The sequence below is a fragment of the Vigna unguiculata genome, chromosome 10 (assembly GCF_037176805.1).
Source record: "Vigna unguiculata cultivar grain cowpea cultivar isolate G323 ecotype 2 chromosome 10, ASM3717680v1, whole genome shotgun sequence".
In the NCBI taxonomy this organism is placed as follows: Eukaryota; Viridiplantae; Streptophyta; class Magnoliopsida; order Fabales; family Fabaceae; genus Vigna; species Vigna unguiculata.
In genome coordinates, this window is record NC_140801.1 from 37,606,327 (window position 1) to 37,619,976 (window position 13,650).

The 13,650-nt window shown below is 29.6% G+C and overlaps 1 long non-coding RNA gene and 1 pseudogene across 1 annotated transcript; one reads left to right on the forward strand and one right to left on the reverse strand.

The window, feature by feature from the left end:
• Positions 1-6,379: 6,379 nt before the first annotated feature.
• LOC114165448 (putative protein phosphatase 2C 74) lies at positions 6,380-8,192 on the forward strand (annotated as a pseudogene).
• Positions 7,859-9,184, reverse strand: LOC146882510 (uncharacterized). Its single transcript, XR_014984888.1, has 2 exons — positions 8,964-9,184; positions 7,859-8,214 (listed from the first exon to the last, which is right to left on the reverse strand). It is a non-coding gene; the product is annotated as an uncharacterized LOC146882510 (long non-coding RNA).
• Between the last annotated feature and the right edge of the window lie 4,466 nt (positions 9,185-13,650).

A 13,650-nucleotide genomic window follows, 5' to 3' on the forward strand; every position in this document is an offset into this window, starting at 1 on the left:
ATCCTTGATGTGACATGTAGCATTGTTAATGACACGTGGCAAGGTACTGCCACGTTGCAAGGTACCTGCTAAGTGTCATTGTCTTGATTTCAATTTAGTCCCCACACTTGGGATGTACCTTGCCACGTGGTGGTACCTTGCCACTTGTTACTGACAATGTCACGTGTCACATCAAGGATTTATGTGACACCCCGACTATTATACTAAATAATTATTATTTGATAAAAAGATACAAAATTAATTTTTTTTTCTACCATAAGATTTTCCTTGAGAGAACATTAATAATAACATAACTTCATATTCATATGTATATAGTTTACATCTCTTTAATTGTTCATGAAATATTACAAAATATATATTTGTATAATTTTAAGAGTTCTACATCAGAATAGAAGATTATCTATATTTTTAATATCTCCTAAAGAAATTATCCATAAGTCAATCTTCAGAAGACCCACCAATAATATCCCGAACAATTTTCACTGAGCATGTTCCTCTTCTGCTCATGCAATAGGTACATATGAAAGAAAAAAAATATGAAAGGAGTGAGGTCTTTATAAGCCTTTAATATCAATCTTAATAAACTCAACAAACAATGCAGACACTGGGGGCCTAGATTTGGACCTACAACCACAAAACTTGATCTTGTTTTACCAAACATATGGATCCATATTCCACTTCTGATGATCCAATCTGAACATCAAAAGTTACTTTGGGAAGTGATTAGGTAGTTGAGTATTTCTCATAAAATATTGGTACAATCATAATTATTTCTTTCTCGAGAATATTAGCCATTCATCGGCTCATAAAAGAGATATATACTCACTACGTAACCTTGGCGATGCCGAGCAGGTATCGGATAGTCCCAAGTTTGGCCTATGAATATCCTAGTCCAGGGCGCTATTCTGAACTATCCAGATATTCACCTACTTGGTAAAACTTCCTTAGACCCCACCATGGTCCTTGCCTTTCATCCCGCAGTGTACCAAACTGTGACTTCCCAAATACAAACACTTTGACACTGGTTTAATCTCAACTTATTGAAATCAGACTTAACTCTTACTCAACTGACATACTTTTGAATATTTTCAAAGGTCATAAAATGTGATGACTATCAAATCATGTCATTGTATAAACTATACACAAAGAACATAAAATAAAATAAAATGTACATGTAATTTTCTTATATTCAAGCTCACTGAATAAAATAATATTTACTTTCACTTCACATTTTTTTTAATCATAAAATAATGATAAAATAAGAATCAAAGCAAGAACTTTAAATAAATAATTAGATAAGGATTATAACATTATAAATAAATAAAATAACAAAAATAATAAATTAAACGGGACCAGTGCGTAACTGGAGATATATTAATTGAAATAAATAAATGGGACCAGTGCATAACTAGAGAAAAAATAAAATAAATAAACAGGACCAGTGCGTAACTGGAGATAAATAAAATAAAATAAATAAATAGGACCAGTGCGTAACTGGAGATAAATAAAATAAAATAAATAAATAGGACCAATGCGTAACTGGAGATAAATAAAATAAAATAAATAAATAGGACCAGTACATAACTGGAGATAAATCAAATAAAATAAATAAACAGGACCAGTGCATAACTGGAGATAAATAAAATAAATAAACAGGACCAGTGCATAAATGGAGATAAATAAAATAAAATAAATAAATAGGACCCGTGTATAAATGGAGATAAATAAAATAAAATAAATAAATAGGACCAGTGTGTAACTGGAGATAAATAAAATAAAATAAATAAATAGGAACAGTACATAATTAGAGATAAATAAAATAAAATAAATAAATAGGACCAGTGCGTAACTGGAGATAAATAAAATAAAATAAATAAATAGGAGCAGTGCATAATTGGAGATTAAATAAAATAAATAAATAAACAGGATGAGTGCATAATTGGAGATTAAATAAAATAAATATAAGAGGGTAATAAATGAAAATAAGTTAAATGAAAGTAAATAGAATAATATATGAGTCAAAATAAATAAAATATTAATATAAACCCATGAGTTTATCAAGATTAATATATAAGAGCTTAACCTCACTCCCCCTTACCTTATTGATGGAAGAGCACACTAATAATATTTGTAGAGGACTATGATTTCTTCGAATCTTTGCTCTAAACTTTCTTTCCCTTTCTTCTTTCTCTTTCTCTCTCTTCTTTCTTTCTCTCTCTTTCTCCTTTCTTTCTCTTTCCTTTCTTTCTTTCTTTTTCTCCCTTTCTCACTTTCCTTTACGTAACATTCATATATATATAATATATATATATATATATATATATATATATATATATATATATATATAAGCAAGCAATGTGTTTATTTAGATTTTTCTTTCAAAACCATCATTACCTACATTAATAAAGAGATAATGCTTATCTCTTCATCTTATCTTCTTTTTTTTTCTTTTTTTTTCTCTTCTTCTTATCTTTTCTTTTTATCTTCTTATTTCTTTTTCTTCTTTTTTTTTTCTATATATTTTTTTTTCTATATATTTTTTTTTCATTTACAAGATTCTTCATTTTTTTTTACACACACCTATTTAATTAAAATACTTTTACCTAATATATATATATATATATATATATATATATATATATAATTTGTTTTGTTTTGTTTTTATTGTTATTTTCAATAAGTAAAAACTACATCATGATAAAATATATTTTTAATGTTTAAACTACATTTAGATAAAATATGAAACATTAGTAAAAACATAAGATTTTCTAATTGCTTTATTTAAAATAAATAATACAGTTTTTTTTTTTTAAAAAAAAGGATGTTACAATTTGACACGTAGCAATTTTAAAAAAAAAATTCAAAAAAAAAATTAAAAATTTTTAAAAAAATAGAGGCTGACACGTGGCACGTCGTTAACGGCTTGCGAAAACTTAACGGAGTGTACTACATTGATGCACAATTACGAATTTGGGTACTAGATTGAGACAAACTTAAAAGTGGTACCATTTTGAAATTTTGGAACCAAACTAGTTATGTTCCGAGTAATTAAACCCTTTCTTTTAACTCTTTTCTAGTAGAGGCTATACATATAGTTGATGTTTCTATAGTTATTTGGATGACTATATTAATACTATATATCAACTTATTTCTACTATCTGTTCTATTTTATCATGATATGATGTTTTATTTAGTAGCGTAAAAACTATTAAAAGAGATGTTAATACTTTATTACTTGAAAATAGTTATATTTGAATATAAGACGTTGAAAATAGATTGTCTACTTTTTTTTTAATGCATGTTGTACATGTAATTAGTAATATTGATAATACTTACTCTACACTTGTTTTTTTCGGAAAAAACAATTCCATTAAAAAAAGGGAATCTAATTATTAATAAAATAATTATTTTTATTTAAAAAATATTTAAAAGATAAAAGTGAAAAATAAATATGCAGAACAAAAAAAATCTTTATATATAGATACAGATGTATACAAAAATTTTAGAATATCAAATATATAAAAATATTAAATTTTTAAAAAATATATTTAAATTATATAATTATAAAATAATTTGAGGGGTCATGGCCCGCCTTTGTTGTTATTATAATCCGTCATTGTCTACAATGTTGCTCAATAATATTTGAATAAATTGAATGTTTAATTAATTTATTCGTCATGTTATATACGTTGATATCTTGATCTTTAACTATTATCTTTATAATAATATTTCAAGAATTAGGCAAATACTTTGATTCACTATTAAAAAAATAAATTAAATCAGTTCACTCTCGTTATAATACAATAAACATATAAAATAAATTGCAACAAAAGAAAATATTTGTGTGTAAAGCTGAATTGCAAAACTTCTAGTTAAAAAAAAAAATTGAATTAGTTGAAGTGACCCTTTTTAATTCAACTTATAGTGAGTGTGTGAATCGAATCGTCTCACTTTTACACTCATTACTTTTAGCTTGCATAACAAGCTGGAATCGATAATGTTTTTTCTTGCTATATCTACCGGGGGACGGAGCAAGTGTAGAGGATATTTACATTGTGTCATGTACGTAGGAGAGCTTGACAACGTAGATTTTACATTCTTAAAATACAAATTAATTTGGGTTAAATATGTTTTTGTCTCTCAAGTTTCAGTGAATTTTGAAATTAGTCCCTCATCACAACTTTATAACAATTTAGTCATTCATCTTTCAAAATGCGTGAATTTAGTCCTTTAAACCAAATTTTGTTAAGTTTATTTGACGTTTCAAGCACATTTCATGATAGTATTCAAGTTAACATTGAAGCAAAAATGTGTCAAACAGTGTAAATAATTTAAATACTATCATGAAATGCGGTTGAAACATGGGATAAACTAAACAAAATTTGGTTAAAAGGACTAAATTCACACATTTTAAAAGATGAAGGACTAAATTGATCAAAAGTTTTGATGAGGGACTAATTCCAAATTTTGCTGAAACTTGAGGGACAAAAACATATTTAACCCAATTAATTTAAATAAGAGAATCATCAATTATCTAAAATCAGATTATTATGAATAAAGCTTTTTAAGTTAATTATAAATATGGAAAATAATCATATCGGCACATTTTACCATAAATTAACATTGAATAATAAAACTGAATTTTTTTAATGTTTATTAGCGTAAACACACCTGTTGCGTAGTTGTACCTGTATGTTTTAAATAGTTATATTATATTATAAATTAATAATACATATAAATTGATTAAGTTAATATAAAAAAAAACGATAAAAGTAATAAGAGGTACTTAATGTTAATAGAAGAAATTGCAATATAATAAAAAAACAAAAATAAATAAAAAGAAAAACTTGTGAAAGTTTTATAATAATATTTCAAAATAGAAGTTACTTTTTAAAAATATTAGTTAACAATTATATTTTTTTAAATCAGTTAATAATTATATTATAAATGAAAAATAGAAATAAAAATTGTGTAAAAAAAATGAGATATCATTTTCATATATAGATATAGATCATAAAAACACAAAAAAGAGAGACAAAAATAAAAATAAACATGTGATAGTTTTATACAGAATATTTTAAAATTACTTCTAGTAAATCTATTAATAATTATATTTTATAAAAAATTAATTAATAATTATATTATAAAAGATAGAATTGTGTACATATAGGTATAGAAATACATACAACAATTAATTTAGTTTTTAAACTCTATTCGAAGGAATATAATTTCGACCTTAATCTTAAACGTTAATATCATACTTAAAAAAAAAAAAAACTGATCCCTTCTGTTTAGTTTTTTAAATCATAATGGATACAAGAATCTAAAGCTATATTATTTATTTTATTATTAATTTATCATTTTAGTATACAAATACAAGTTTACGTTTATTAATATATGATTTAGATGGAAAAGTCTGTATTTAAAATTGTCTACAAAAATTTAATTAATATTTTACGTTTATTATGTTATTAAAATAATATAAATTATTTTACGTTTATCACGTTTATAAAAATCATGTTAGCTTATTTATTAAAATAATATAAATTATTTAGAAAATTGCAGTATATGCATTTCAGTATAATATAATTCATTTATACTATATTTCAGACGGAAACGAATAAATACCTTAGTAAACCCTTTTCGTAAAAATTAGAAAAAAAATAAAAAATATTTTTGGGTTAAAGTAATTAAAAATAAATAGTTAAGTTTATTCCAACTAATTTTAAGCGTTTAAAAATTTATATAACTAACTTCTTAAATATTGATTTTTTTTTAAATATTATAAACTAAGGAATAGTTTGAATTGAATTAATAATTATAAATATTTACTTTTTGTAAAAAAAAATGAGCACGATTCCTGTAAAAAATATTATTAAATTTGGTACAAATATTATTTCATATACTATAATAACAAAATAATTAAAGAAATATTTTCTTCTCTATAAAGCAATTTATGCATCATAGGTGTTCATTTACTATAGTAACTTGTAAAAGAGAGAAGACAGTTTCTTTTTCATTACGCACATATCCGTCGGGATGATTTTCAACCTTACTCACAAAACAACTAAAACGGAGTTAGTTTCCAATTCTATATTATATCCACAAATAAAGACAATACAATGGACAGATAAAGATGAAATTGATCGAAATTAGAATCGAGCCAGTTCAAGTACTCAACCTATAATCCAAATTAAGTTCATTGTGAAAACTAAACACAAAAATAACAGACTGAAGTAATACGAATAAAAGACAAAACAGCAACAATTTTTTATTATCCGAATTCAAGGTTTAATCATCCTTTGTTCCAAAGAAAACAAAAAAGAACCTTCTTGAATGCAATCTGTGGCAATTGTTATTGTGCATTTGAGATATCATTATGGGAGGGTGTTGCTGCAGCCAGGTTTCAGTACATGAGGTGGAATGTGAACATGGTGGGGAGCGTATAATGTTAAGAGGGTCCTCTGAGTTTATATCAATGTACAGTAAAAAGGGTTCAAAAGGAGTTAACCAAGATGCATTGACTGTGTGGAAGGTAAGATTCTTGATGTATATGTGTTTGCAATTTTGGCTTCATTTTCAAATTTCCTTACAATAAATCTTCCTAGAATTGTTTTCTTCGGAGTCCTTAAGATTGGAAATTACGTTTTAGAAGGTGAAATTCCACATATAAAATTAGCATATCATGGTTATCAATCATTGAGTTCTCCACATATGATTTATTAATAAAAGCATAGTTGTTCTCAGTGAATGAATTCATGGCTTGGAGTAATGTTTAATATGATACGTTATCAGGACTTCAGTGGAAAGAAGGACATGATCTTTTGTGGGGTGTTTGATGGTCATGGTCCTCTGGGACACAAGTTTTCAAATTCTATACGTGACAAATTACCCTTAAAACTCTCAGCATCAATCAAGCAGTCACAACAAAAGGCCATCAAAGACAATGATACTAATGAAACAGACGTAATTAGTCATAGTAATGTCTATGCTGAGGATAACCAAAACATGTCCTTTTCTTCATGGGAGGGAAGCTTCATGAGATGCTTCAGTGAAATGGATGAAGACCTTGCAAAAAACATAGACACTAAAGGTTTTCGTGGCGGTAGCACTGCTGTAACTGTTATCAAACAGGTAGAATCATCACTTTTCACAATTGCATTACCTCCTTCCCAATTTTGCTTTCTCAAGAATGTTATAATTGACCACATTCTTTCTCCTTTAAATTTCAGGGTGACGAATTAATAATTGGAAACTTGGGGGATTCTCGTGCAGTTCTTTGCAGAAGAGCAGATGACAACAATCTTGTTCCTGTTCAACTTACTGTTGACTTGACCCCAGATATTCCAAGTACGTCATATTGATAACTGTTCAACCTCAGTTTCCTAATCTTAAAACCCCCTTGGTTTGGTTAAATGAATTAGTAAACGCTTATTCATTAAGAACTTATCGAATCAAATGAGAGCTTATTGATAACTTGATTGTAAAACTTATTTTGATAAGACGCTCTTCCAAATGTTCTTACGTCTAACTTGCTTTGCTTCTTCAATGTCCCTCAGGTGAAGCTTTAAGAATATTTAATTGTGGAGGTAGAATTTTTTCTACAAAACAAGATCCAAGTGTAAAGAGAATATGGAGGTCAAACGGGGATCGTCCTGGTCTAGCTATGGCAAGAGCCTTCGGAAATTTCTGCCTAAAAGATTATGGTCTCATCTCAGTCCCCGATCTATCATACAGAAAACTTACCAAGCAGGATGAGTTTGTGGTTTTGGCCTCTGATGGGGTAAGCATTTTCATATCAAGATCTCGAACATTTGATCAAATAGTGCAAGAAAATAAATAATCAAGGGAAAATGAATTAAAAAAAACAGTTTCGACAGATCCATGTTTGGTTCGGCATATTCTGAAAAAATAATACATTTGTCATTCTCCTGATAGAGCTTTTAAACAATACAAAACAACTAATTACTTCCACAACTTTATCTCGATAAGAAAAAAAGGACTAAATTTTCGTTGTTATAGGTATGGGATGTGCTAACTAACAGTGAAGTAATAAACATAGTTGCTTCAGCACCGAAAAGGTCCATGGCAGCCAAATTGTTAGTGAACACCACGCAGTTCAAGCTTGGAGACGCACGTGTGTTTTGACGGTTGATGATTGCACAACTATATGCCTTTTCTTGAAGGATTAGACTGTTCTGATTCAATCCTGATCTGATGTGAGTGGGAACATTAACATCCCTTTAACACCATTGGTCATAATCTAGACATGTAAATATTGGATATGACAAAGTGTAAATGCTAAGAGTATTTTTAACTCAAAAGGAAAACTGTGAAGCTCTTGTAGGGTTATCTAGATTCAATTTTGAATCATAGATAGCAATAAATATCAGTACCTTAAGGTAGGTAGAAGCTGATCACTAATCAGCAAGAACTGTACAAATAAAAAATGTATAATGGGACTAACAATAGTATAGCCAGAAGGTTTTGTTTGAAAATAAACACAGAAGAAAGAACTTATTTCAGCCTTCTATTCTGGTGTGATTTTATGTGCTGCAACACTTTTCTTTTATCAACCTAATAAGAAGAATTAATGAATTGTAACACTTTTTTTCTGGCTTGGGTACAAACAGGTCCAATGAGGAACTATGCAGACCTACTTTTAACTCTTCCTTGTCTGGGGAGGGTGAACCCCAAAACACATAACAAACAAAATTTCATTTTGTTGATTGCGTCATTAATAAAATGCATAAACATCAAATTAATTATACAATTTTCTGAGCAATTTAAACAAACAAAAACCAGTAATCAAACAACAACTCCCAAACTGTAATCAACTCAAGGATTAAACAATATCACTGTCTCCATTCAGTTTTCCCTCCCAGAATCAAACCGAACCACCTTCAAAACGGTGAACCCAAATCGAAAAATGCAAGAATCAAAGAGAATGAGAGAGTGCTTACTAGGAATCCAAAAGGGTTTCTGTTTTTTTCCTGGCGGTGAGGAAACGAGTGCAAAAATGAGAGCTGTGGCAATTTTACATAACTATGTTGACTACAAAAAATGAGAGTAGTGGAGATGAACCAACCATGGATTCGAGCAACAATAATGTGGAGATGAATCACGAAGGGCACAAAAAGGCCACTTTCGAGAAAGGAGAAAAAGTAGTGGCCTTGGGTCGAAATCATAAATTGTTGTCTTTCGAGCAAAGGATATCATAAATGGCAATATCAATAGGGGATCTCGACCAACATTATTGGAAAAGCCAAAATAATACATTCAAAATTTATATATTTTATTATTGTCACTAATATAATAAAAATGAATGGATAATTTCGATGGTTAGGAGCATCAATAATAAAATGTTGAAGTTGAAATTTGAAACTAATCTTCTCTTGGTCACTAAAATCTAAAGGATAATATTTGTTTACAAGAGTGCATATATCCTCAATGTTAAAAGCTTTATAAGCATCAATAATAAAAGTTTCATTGTTTGCTCACTAAACATGTCATTTAATTATTGCAATTGCTTGTCCACTGTAACAAGAAATATATTCACCTTAAAATGGTGTTCCATAGTGACATGATCTTTTTCATGTCGAGAGCAGCCATGACGTCCAGCATAAGTAGAATTAAAATTAGGAATATCAATGTCAAAACAATACCACACCTTTCAATAATTTTTTTAGCACCACACATTGTCCATCCTAAGATGGTACCTGTACTGAATGGTGTAAAAGGATGTGGTTGTTAACAATGTTTATTTTTCCCAAAAATAATAATAAGAAAAGGTACAAAACAAACACAAATATTTTTTTTTTATTTTTTGGGTTCGACGAAGATTAATTCGTGGTCCTATATATCTCCATTCACAACGGAGAATCAAGGTTACATAGTTATTTATGAAAAACTATTTGATAAATTGTTTACTTCTTATTTGGTGAACTCGACAATCATTGACCTTGCTCCTACATATTTTCATTCTCAATAGAAATTATTGATTTGATTTTTGTATAATTTTGAAAAACCCTTTTATGTTTTTATTTATTTATTTTGAGTTATTTAGAAATGAGTGTCACGCGAAAAGAATGGTTGGATAGACATAAAAAGGTAACAAAGAAAACTATGTTTTATTTTTGGTTCTTTATATAATTTTTTTTATATTTTTTAGAAAAAAATAGATAACTAAAAAAAGGTGTCACGCGACGCAAGAAGCCAGACAAACACTAAGAAAATTAGAAAAACTATTATTCTTTATTATGATTTTTAGAATAAGGTATCACGAACAATAGAACTAATGTCCATAAAGAGAATGTCAAAAGTAAGTGTTAAGAAAAACGCTACAATATTAAAATAAAATATAATGAAAGTTGAGAATGCATAAATCAAAAGAAAAATATTTATCGTGACATACCTTCTAAACTTTTCAATTTCTCTTCTATATCAATCACACTTTTTCGTTCCTTACCTTAGAGCTACCTTTTTTTCCTCTTTTCTTATTTTGCTTTCTTCTATAAGATTTTGGTTTTTTTCTTAAGAGAGGTTGTAACATCCGATTTAATAGGTATAAACTTCTAAACACAATATTAAAGTGATATGGGAAAACAGGTAGTAATAACAAAGATTAAAATATTGGTATTGTTATCCCCAAAATAACTATGGCAAGTATTAAAATATATACAAATGTTTCTACTGAGCTAAAATGGGTCGCTATTTCTAAACAGACAAAACCACTCTATCTAGTGCCACGCTCTATTAGGGAGTATCTCGACTCCCAAGAATAGGAGTATCCTCACATGTACTCCTCTTTGCTTACACAGTTCAGTGATCATGGCAAAAGAGGTAACAAAACACAACAACAACAACAAAGGGTAAGTTATTGTAAACAATGGATCATATTATAATGCAAATCAAAATCATACATATCACACCAATACACAACATATTTAACCACTTACACACACTTACACTTACACTTACACACACACACACACACACACACACACACACACACATATATATATATATATATATATATATATATATATATATATATATATATATATATATATATATATATATATATATACCAAACACTGACTCGACTATTCGGATACGTGCATCAGATATCAGAACCTCTAGTGGCCTGCATCTGCGAATGGTTCCCAAACTCTACAGAGTTTGGCCTCAAGGGGTTATCACCCAACCATTAACAAGTTAAATCCCTTTCACACCTAGGACTTTATCTAGTCCAATGGCTAGGATCTCCTTCATCTCTTGGATCTCTATCCAAAATGATGCTTGAAGGCACTCCATGCAATTTCATTATTTCATTGATATACAACTACGTCAATTTATCCATAGACATTCTCAGATTTACTACAAGGAAATGGGCACTCTTGGTCAGCAAATCTATTATCAACAAAATAGCATTGTGACCTTTAGTCGACCTTGGAAAATGGGTAACAAAATTCATTGTTATGTTGTCCCATTTCCACACTGGTATCTCTAACTACTACAACATTCCACTTGATCTCTAATGTTCTGCCTTTGCCTTCTAACGGGTTAGACAAGCTGCCACAAAACAAGCTACATCTTGTTTCATACCGAACTACCAAAAATATTCTTTTTCATGGTACATCTTAGTTATGCCATAATGCATGCTAAGATGACTTTTGTGTCCTTACTCAAGGATCATACTCTTAAATTTTGCATCTTCTGGTATACAAACTCTGTTTTTGAATCTTAACACACCATCCGATCCCAAAACAAAATCCTTATCCTTTTTTTGACCTGAACAAACTCACTGTCTCTTGCAATTTAGAGTCTGTTAACTGATTTTCTTTTACCAAAGAAAGGAAATCACTAAATATATTTAAGTAACTACATCTAAGAAAATCCTCTCCTAAAATCACTTGTAATCTCATATCTCGAAACCTCTCTATTAGCTCACTCTCTCTAATCATCATAAGAGAAACATGTACCATATTTCTGCTCAACGCATTTGCCACCACATTTGCTTTTCCTGGGTGATATCGTAGTTCAAAATCATATTCCTTTAGAAACTTCATCCACCATATTTGTCTCATATTCAACTCTTTCTGATCAAACAAATATTTCAAACTCTTGTGATAGTTGAAAACTTGGAATTGTGCACCATAAAGGTAATGCCTCCAAATCTTCAGAGCAAACACCATAGCTACTAACTCCAAATCATGGGTGGGATAATTCTTCTTATGAATCTTTAACTACCTGGAAGCATACGTCATAACCCTTTTTTTCTACATGAGCACATATCCTAATCCCCAGTAGAAAGCATCACAATCAACCTCAAAGGATTTACTAGTGTCAAGGACAACCAACACCAGGGCACTTATCAACTTCTACTTCAACTCTTGAAAATTGTCCTCACAACGGTTTGTCCAAGCAAAGGGTCGATCCTTGCGAGTTAGTTGTGTTTAAGGTGCCACTATTTTAGAGAATCTCTCAATGAATTTCTTATGGTAGCTCGCCAAACCCACAAAACTTCTAATTTTAGTTACCGACTTGGGACGTTCCCACTATAGTACAACTTTCACTTTGGTAAGATAAACAGCAATACCTTTAGATGATATAACATGCCCCAAGAACTAAACTTCTTTAATCCAAAAATCACACTTGGACCATTTCACATATAACTTTTTTTCTCTTAAAATGCTGAAGACAGTCTTTAGATGTGTTACATGCTCGTCACGAGTTCTGGAATTGATAAGGATATCGTCGATGAAAATCACCACGAACTTATTTAGGAAAGGTCGAAAGATTCGGTTCATATAATCCATGAACAAGCTTGGAGCATTAGTTGTTGAGATGAGAAGCCAAGGTAGTATGCTTCTTTAAGATTTGATGAAGACTTAATGAAGCCCTTTTGAACTATCTTGAAGCCATTACGATTAAAATGAAGCCTACATTGATGAAAGAAAGGAGATTTGATGATATCCATGTTGATCAAGGTTGGAACGTGTGCTCTCCACATGATTACATCATTAACAAATTGTATTTGAATTTTGTATATTGTAGACCTTGTAGCATTAATTTGATGTATTTGGTCTCATATGTGTTTTTGAATTTGTTGAATGGTTTTTCAACAGGTTAAAATGTCATTTTTAATCTGTTGAATGGTTTTTTAATAGGTTAAAAGGTTGGCAGCAGTAGTCTTAAACTGCAATAAATTCAATCAGTTGATTTATTTTTTAATCGATTGATTTCACTTAAGTCAAGTGAAATCAACCTGTTGAATTTCGTAACAGTTTGACTATAAAAGCTGTGATTTTCAAAAGAGAGGTAAGTTGATCATTTTTTAGCCCAAAATTGTTCTAGAAAATTGTGGAAACTTTTTCCTTCGTGATCATACAGTTTGTAGCAGTTGGAGATTGATCTTGGATCAATTCTTGGAGCTTTTGGCTTGGTTTGAAGCTTGAAGAAAGTGGTTTGTGGTAGGTTGGGCTATGCTACCACTGAGGTTTGATCTTTCTCAAGCTTTGTGTGTGTGCCTGGTGGTTTTCCAGGTCTGCAAGAGGGTTCTTGCTGTGCTGGTGTGATTCTTGTGTGATTCAAGAGTCTTTTGTGTGATTTTTGCATATTTTGAAAGTGTAAGGGTGGATACAACTC